General features: G+C 49.2%; 1 long non-coding RNA gene across 1 annotated transcript; it reads left to right on the top strand.

Annotated features, from left to right (window-relative positions):
* Positions 1–1698: 1698 nt before the first annotated feature.
* LOC120372334 lies at positions 1699–3791 on the top strand. The gene is made up of 2 exons (XR_005584904.1): positions 1699–2412; positions 3737–3791. It is a non-coding gene; the product is annotated as an uncharacterized LOC120372334 (long non-coding RNA).
* The last annotated feature ends 3078 nt before the right edge of the window (positions 3792–6869 follow it).

Raw genomic sequence — 6869 nt, 5'->3', positions numbered from 1 at the left:
AAGGGCTTGTCTACATGGGGTAAAAAGCTCAATAGAGCTCCGCCACACTAGCTCCCCATTCCACACTGGCCGCCTTTGTGCAGATGAGGTTAATCTGCTTTGGAAGTGTGGAAAACGAGTGTCCATAGGGAAAGTTAATGTGAAATAGCTAGTGTGGTTTAAATTGCACTCTAGCTATTTAGCCCTAACTTCCCCATATAGACAGACCCTTAGGAATTCAACCTCACTTGTCCAGACGCGAGGTGTTTGCCCCAGGTTGCTAGGGGAAAGGATTTGCTTTGGCTTGGCTGAGAGGCATGGGCACTGCACCTTCTCCAGCTGTGGAGTGAGTGCCAAGGTAGCTCTTCCTAGTGTGGATGGGAGGTTCCGGGCAAGAGAGTTACTGACGTTGGGCTGATGAGAGGGGGAGAAGAGGGGGCAATTGTACCAGGGCCTCAAGTTCAGGGGAGCCCCCAAAACATCTGTAACTGGACTGAAATGGGAGGGGATTGGGCCCCAGTGAACACGATGTACCAGGCCCCAAATTTCTCTCAGTGGGCCTCTGACCCCTTCCCAATGTGAGTCAGAGGTGACTCTGGCAGGTTAGAAAGTGGAATGTTCCTTCACAGGGCAGGGGTAATGACTAGAGTTTGAGTTGTGATAGAAGCCTGGTTCTCACTGTGGTAGGCACTGCACAAACATATGATAGACTGTCCCTGCCCCAAAGAGCTTATAATCTGTGTGTAAAACTATAGACAACAAGCGCAGGCAGGCAGGCAGGGAAGCACCAGGAAGCGAGGAGACGACACTGGTCAGCCTGCAAAGCAGCAGTCCCAGCACACCACCTGCCTAACCATTGTCGGGTGTTTTGAAGGCATCATGCCGAAGGAGAGTTCAGAGGAGGACAGGGGGTGGCTTTGCAGATATTTGGGGGTGCTTCTCCCATGCATGGCAGAGAGCATGAATCTGCCTGTTGAAAATTTATAATCATGGGTAATCAAGACTGCGAAGAGAAGATGGAGGGGTTGACGTCTTGATACAGAAAGAAATATGATGGGTAGGGTGAGGATAGGCCATGAAGGGCCTTCAAAGTGAAAGCAGGTTTTTGGGTGCAGTGGGGAAGGGGAAGCCAGTGGAGGAATGCAAAGAGAGAGGTGACATGGTGGAAGCCAGTAAAACGCTCTTTGCAGCAGCACTAATGCTGAATTCTGCAGCCCCCAGATCCAGGTGTGGCTGCTGGTTTCTACCCAGATCTCTTTATGGTGCCTGTATCGCATTTGGAGATAAGAGCATGTTAATATTTTATTGCCCCTTGCTTGATCTGAGACACCAGTCAGGCAACAAGGCAATCAAAACTAGCTTTTCTGGTGCGGATATATTTATATGAGTCATCAAAGCAGGGCCACCGCTTAGCAGAGAAGGCTGGGCTCTGGCTCTCCTGGTCCCACTCTTTCCAGTGTGGGGGTGGCTGAAGGGCTCTGGGAATGGAAGTGATCCCTGTCCTTGGAAGGAAGTACAGTGAGAGTGCTGCTGCAGCGATAGCACCTGGTTGCGCTGGTTGCTAAAGCCTGGGGGGAGGGGTTGCTCCTGCCTTGGCCACTAACTCTGGTGCCCTCAGTGCCTTGTTCTTTCTGTTTCATCGAGTCCATTGCACTCACTGTCCTGCTTGCCTTGGCCTTTCTTCAGAGTGATTCATCCTTGGTGTGTAGTGCAGCATGGCCAGCCCTGCCAAGAACGCTCTGAGGGCTGATGATAGACAACTTGCCCATCAAAATACAGGGCATGCTGGGAACAGCCCAGCACAGACAGCTGCGTGGACATGGAGACAAAACGGGCCTCTGGTCCCGAGAGAGTGGGCCCTGAACTGCACAGCTGAGCTGAGTTAGCAGAGGGAGAGGGGGAAGATGGTCTACTCTTTGGGCGGCATATTAAAAGAACCCGTCAGTCAGGCACAATCCACTAGCGTGAAATTCACATTAACATTGAGAAAACAAAGGCAGCGTGGAGAACAGGGAACTTCAAACAGTGCCACGTTTTCAATATTATTGTGCTGAATGAGCTTCCAGCCACCTGTCAGGGTGCAGCGTCTCCATCCCCAGCACCCAGGACTGGCTCTAGGCACCAGCAAAGCAAGCATGTGCTTGGGGTGGCACGTTTCCAGGGGCGGCATTCTGGCTGACGTCTTCAAAAATTCCAGCATCAAGCCCCAGCTCTCCTCAGGCAGCAAAGTGCCCACCAGCTGCCTGGATGTGGGGGGCAGTGGCCCTCCGGGCTGCTGTGACAAAGTCTGCCTGACACCGGAGTTTGCCAAGAGCTACTTCATGTTCCTAAAGCCCGAGTCCCCCGAGGAACAACGAGAAAGCCGCTGAGAACTTGCCAGGACCGGGAAGGAAGCCCCGAGCAGCCAATAACACCGTCAGTGCCGCCAGCCAGGTAACCCTGCACTGCAGTACCACTGGTGGGGCTCAGGGAGACGCACCAGGAGAGAGTGCCATGACATACCCCTTTAAAGGTTAGCCTGGCTTTCCCCCTTCTTCTCTCCCTCCCCGGCCCCCTTGGAAACGAATCTGAGCCGGGAGAAATCCTTTAATTCAGACACAACTTTTTAAAGATAATTACCCAACCCTTTGATCAAGTGGCAGTGTCGGAATTAGCACCCGTCAGACAGCAGGCAGTTCTCCAGCACGCTCCTTACCCATTTCAGTTAATGATTTGGGGAACGTCAGGCTCATTTTAAATTAGCGAAAGTAGCAGAAAGCACTCAGAAGCAGCAGCCCAGCTCCTATTAAGACTGAAATATGGAATGTTCCCAGGAAAGCCAAGGGCTGTCTCCGATCGCGGCTGCACAGCCCCATAGCCTTCTTTCATGAGACCCAGACGTGACACCGGGGCAGCAAAGCAAGCGGTGATTTAAGCCTCTTGAAATGTCACTCTCTAGTCTGTATTTCCCCTCCGCACATATTACAGGCGGCACAAGTTACTCAGGTGCTCTAGTGGCCCCAGGGGCTTTTCAGCTCCTCTGTCTCAATAAGAAATTCAGGCAGATACACCTGGCTCAAGCAGATTCAGATGCAGTCGTTGCCCAATGCTGCATCAGTCCCACACCCAGTAAAACAAAACAGAACAGCAACATTGCAAAGTGCAAACATGTAAAAGCCAAAAAAAAAAAGGGGGGGGGAAGGGTGCCCAAAATTTTTTTGCTTGAGGCGGCAAAAACCCTAGAGCCGGCTCTGCCAGCACCTCACACTTGTTCACGTGCCTGATTATTGACTGGCTTTGGTTCAAACCGGAAACGATTCTGCTCACAAATCCTTTCGGCTTGAGACATGCACAGCAGTGATGCAAATCGTGATACCTCGATGGTCTGGAAAAATACTCAGCTGTAGCAATATCCGCAGGCGTTCTTTCAGGCTGTAGAGTGTGGGCCCTTGGCTGTCAAATACCACAGTGCATACACCATGTTGCTGAGCTGGGCTGCACTGGGAGAACCAGCCTAATTGATATGTTTCCCTATCATATATTGCAATTGCGTGTAGTGAAGACTGTGACTCAGTTTACATGATCTGACCAATTTTTTTCCCCTTTTCCTGTCCTTAATCCTAGTTTAAAAGTAAACCAGCTCTTTCCAGCTCACCTTTCCTAGGTCGTCTGAAGCCAGCAGAGATTGTTGCAATTTTCCATGTGTGTTAAAGTTGGATGAAGGCCTGATGATGCATTTTGAAAATCCTTATGCTAATTTTCTTTTGTTGCTTCATAGCTCAAACACAGCTTGGCTTGGCCACTTCAGAGTTGGTTCCAGAGTGGCTGGGACATAGCACACAGGACTGCTGGAGAAGGGGGCGCTTACTTCTGAAGTTCGTTACAGGATCTTGAGGAAAGGATTGATCACGTGTGAGGGACTTTTTGTGCTCTGTTGGTGTGCCACCTGAGCCTTGGATTCTGGGGCTGCTGTGAAAGCTTTCCCCATGCCTGCCAGAGCCAGGCCCTGTAAGTTACTATTTGTATTACAGCAGTACCAACTGAGCTCAGGGACCCATTGTTCTGGGCACTGTACAAACACCCAGTGAGAGACAGCGCCTGCCCTGGAGAGCTTACAGTCTACATAGACCAGACAGACAAATGATGAGAGGAGAAATAGAGGCATGGAAAGCAAAGGTCACACAGCAGCCCAGTGGCAGAACCAAGGTTGGAATGTAGATCTAGCGCCCTTCCCGCTGCTGACTCAACTTAAAAGTGCCACTAGGCCTATGGGCTGGCCACAGTAAGTTACCAGAGTAAATCACAATAGTACCAGGGTGCTGTCTACATTAGGGCTCTGCTCCAGCATAGTTATGTTGATGCAAATTTCCCTGTTGCGATCAGGCCCCTAGATCTCTGGTTTCAGAGTCTTGTAAATTGCCACATTGGTTCCGGTGCACTTTACAATTGCTGCTAACTCTGGAGTTCTACTTGGAGCCCTAAGTGCTCATGGATCAATCCTGACACACTGTTTTTGAAATGAAAAAGGAAATTCCAAGGCAGTGATTCCGACGAAGTAGGTATTCACCCACGAAAGCTCATGCTCCAAAACGTCTGTTAGTCTATAAGGTGCCACAGGACTCTAAGCTCCTATTGGTAATTTAAGAGAGCATTATATTTACAAAAGCCACACGTTGTGCTGAGAAACCCTACTTAAAGGTTACATGTACTTCTTGTCTATTACATTATCCTAAACAACCTTAATATTGCCCCCATAGTCCTGCAAATTGTGTGCCCAACTCTCAGACATCCTTACATCTGTTATTTTGATTATATCAGCCACATATTCTGTTCTTCCTGCAGCCTGTCCTGTGAATTGGGAGTGCTCTCAGCCCTTAATTGTAGCTGCTGGGGTGTTGAATCTTTTAACAAAAGAGCTTTACTTCTGACTGTTTGTTTGGACATTTACATTAATTCGGAGTGGCTAAAAATAAACCCCAGAATTTTTAATAGCCTGAATAAAGTATCCCCTTTTGCTCAATCAGGTCTCCCTGAATATCGATGCTATCATAAACCTACTGGTTCTCCTGTCATCCATAGAGTCTTTGAGCAGGGGCAAGACAACACTGGATAGAGAGAACCTGAATTTCTAGGGCAGGGGGAAAAAATTATTTCAAGTCACCATTGTATATCATCTGCAAAGAAGGAAGCAATTACAATTGAATGGCTTAAGTAAATGTAAATTGCACCTGGTCTACACTACAGTTAGGCCAACACACGGCAACCTATGTCAACCTAACTATGGAAGTGTCACCACTAAAATTTCACTCTCACCGACATAACTGTCACGCTATGCTGACTTCATAACTCCACCTCCAGAAATGGCATAGAGTCAAGGTTAACATAGTTAGGTCACTTACACCGTGTTGCTTACATTGACTGTTACTGGCTTTTGGAAGCCGTGCCACACTGCCCTCCACTGACCGTACGGTTGGTACAAGCGCTCCTGATGAGCACATGCACCGCTGACACAACAAGTGTAGTGTGGACGTGCAACAGCAATTTAATTACGGTGGTGGCTGTATGCCAACGTAACTTAGGTCAAGATAATTTTGTAGTGTAGACATGTCCTGAGTGATGAACTCACCACCTTTCCTCGATTCAAGTGAAGGTGTCTTTTTGTGTGAGGAACAGTTTTTAGAAGGACTTGCTGCATAGTAGGTGGCTAGTGCTTGGCAGAGCCCTCTGGGCTATTGCCATCTGCTGCAGTGAGATTTCTCCTTGTCCTGTGCTGCTTCTGCTGGACCGGGACCCAAATTCTCTCTCCTGCCCCAGTGGCAGGTTACCGCTAATACATGGGTTGGCCAACAGATTGGTCCCACCAAACTATTTGCTCATCTATCTCAGAGCCTTTTGGGACTTTTGATCCCTCCTGCCCTCTGTGGAAGAGATTTCAGGCTCATTGTTTTGCTCCAGAGGAAGCTGGGCCTAGAGAGGTGAAGGCCCAGCTTCTCCATTATCACTGGGGACAGGTCCCTGGGGTTGCGGCTGCAACAAACCTGGATGGGAGAAAGCATGAGTCATGCTATTATCAGGAGTATTAGCGCTTCAGGTAAACATGATTTCCCTAGTGCAAGGTTAATGGTGGCGGTGGTGACGTCTGAGCAATGAACCTGCTGCCCCCCTTGTCCTTGCTAATCTAAATTGCTTTCTGTTGGGACGGCATGCAGGGAACGATTAAAACTGCACCCGATGCCCCCAAGCTCATTAAAGGAATCTTGGCAAGCGAAGAGGCATTCACTGTGCATCAGATAAGGAGCAGCTGGAGGATGTTCATATTGATACTGGGCCCAGGTATGTGTGATTACTCCTCGCAGTGCACTGGCCATGCCAGCCATGACTACAGAATTCTGCAGGGCTCTGCGATATAGTGCTTGGCAGTACCACCCCAGACCTCAGCAAGATGGATGGTCCCTGCAGACTTTGCCAGTGCTCCAGTCTGACTGGACTGTCCCTTATCACCTTTGTCCATTGTCGCACGTTTGTTTCATCACTGTAGCTTCAGGCCTGGCATCCTATGCTGTTGCCATGGTGTGCTTTCCTCTAGTTTATTGCATTTGTGCAGGGCTTTTTAATTATATAGCATCTAACGATGTAGCCAAGGGCGCGTAGCATGTGCAGACTGCCATTGAGGCTGCCATGTTTAATTAGTTTATTTCTCATTTTTGATCGATGTCTCTAATAAAATGCAGCAGAGCCAGCATAAGCATGTCAGCAAAACCCTTCATCTCTGACCTCCCGGAGTGAGTGGCAGAGTTCAGCTGAATGTGCCCTGGAAATACACAACTCTGTAAGGCACCCTTGTCTCCTGAGCCCAAAGGCAGTGGGATGAAAGCGTCCTGTGGCTCATCCGGACAGGTTGGGAAACTGAC

This window comes from Mauremys reevesii, linkage group 9, assembly GCF_016161935.1.
Source record: "Mauremys reevesii isolate NIE-2019 linkage group 9, ASM1616193v1, whole genome shotgun sequence".
NCBI classification, from domain to species: Eukaryota; Metazoa; Chordata; order Testudines; family Geoemydidae; genus Mauremys; species Mauremys reevesii.
This window is presented reverse-complemented; position numbering and strand designations above follow the sequence as displayed.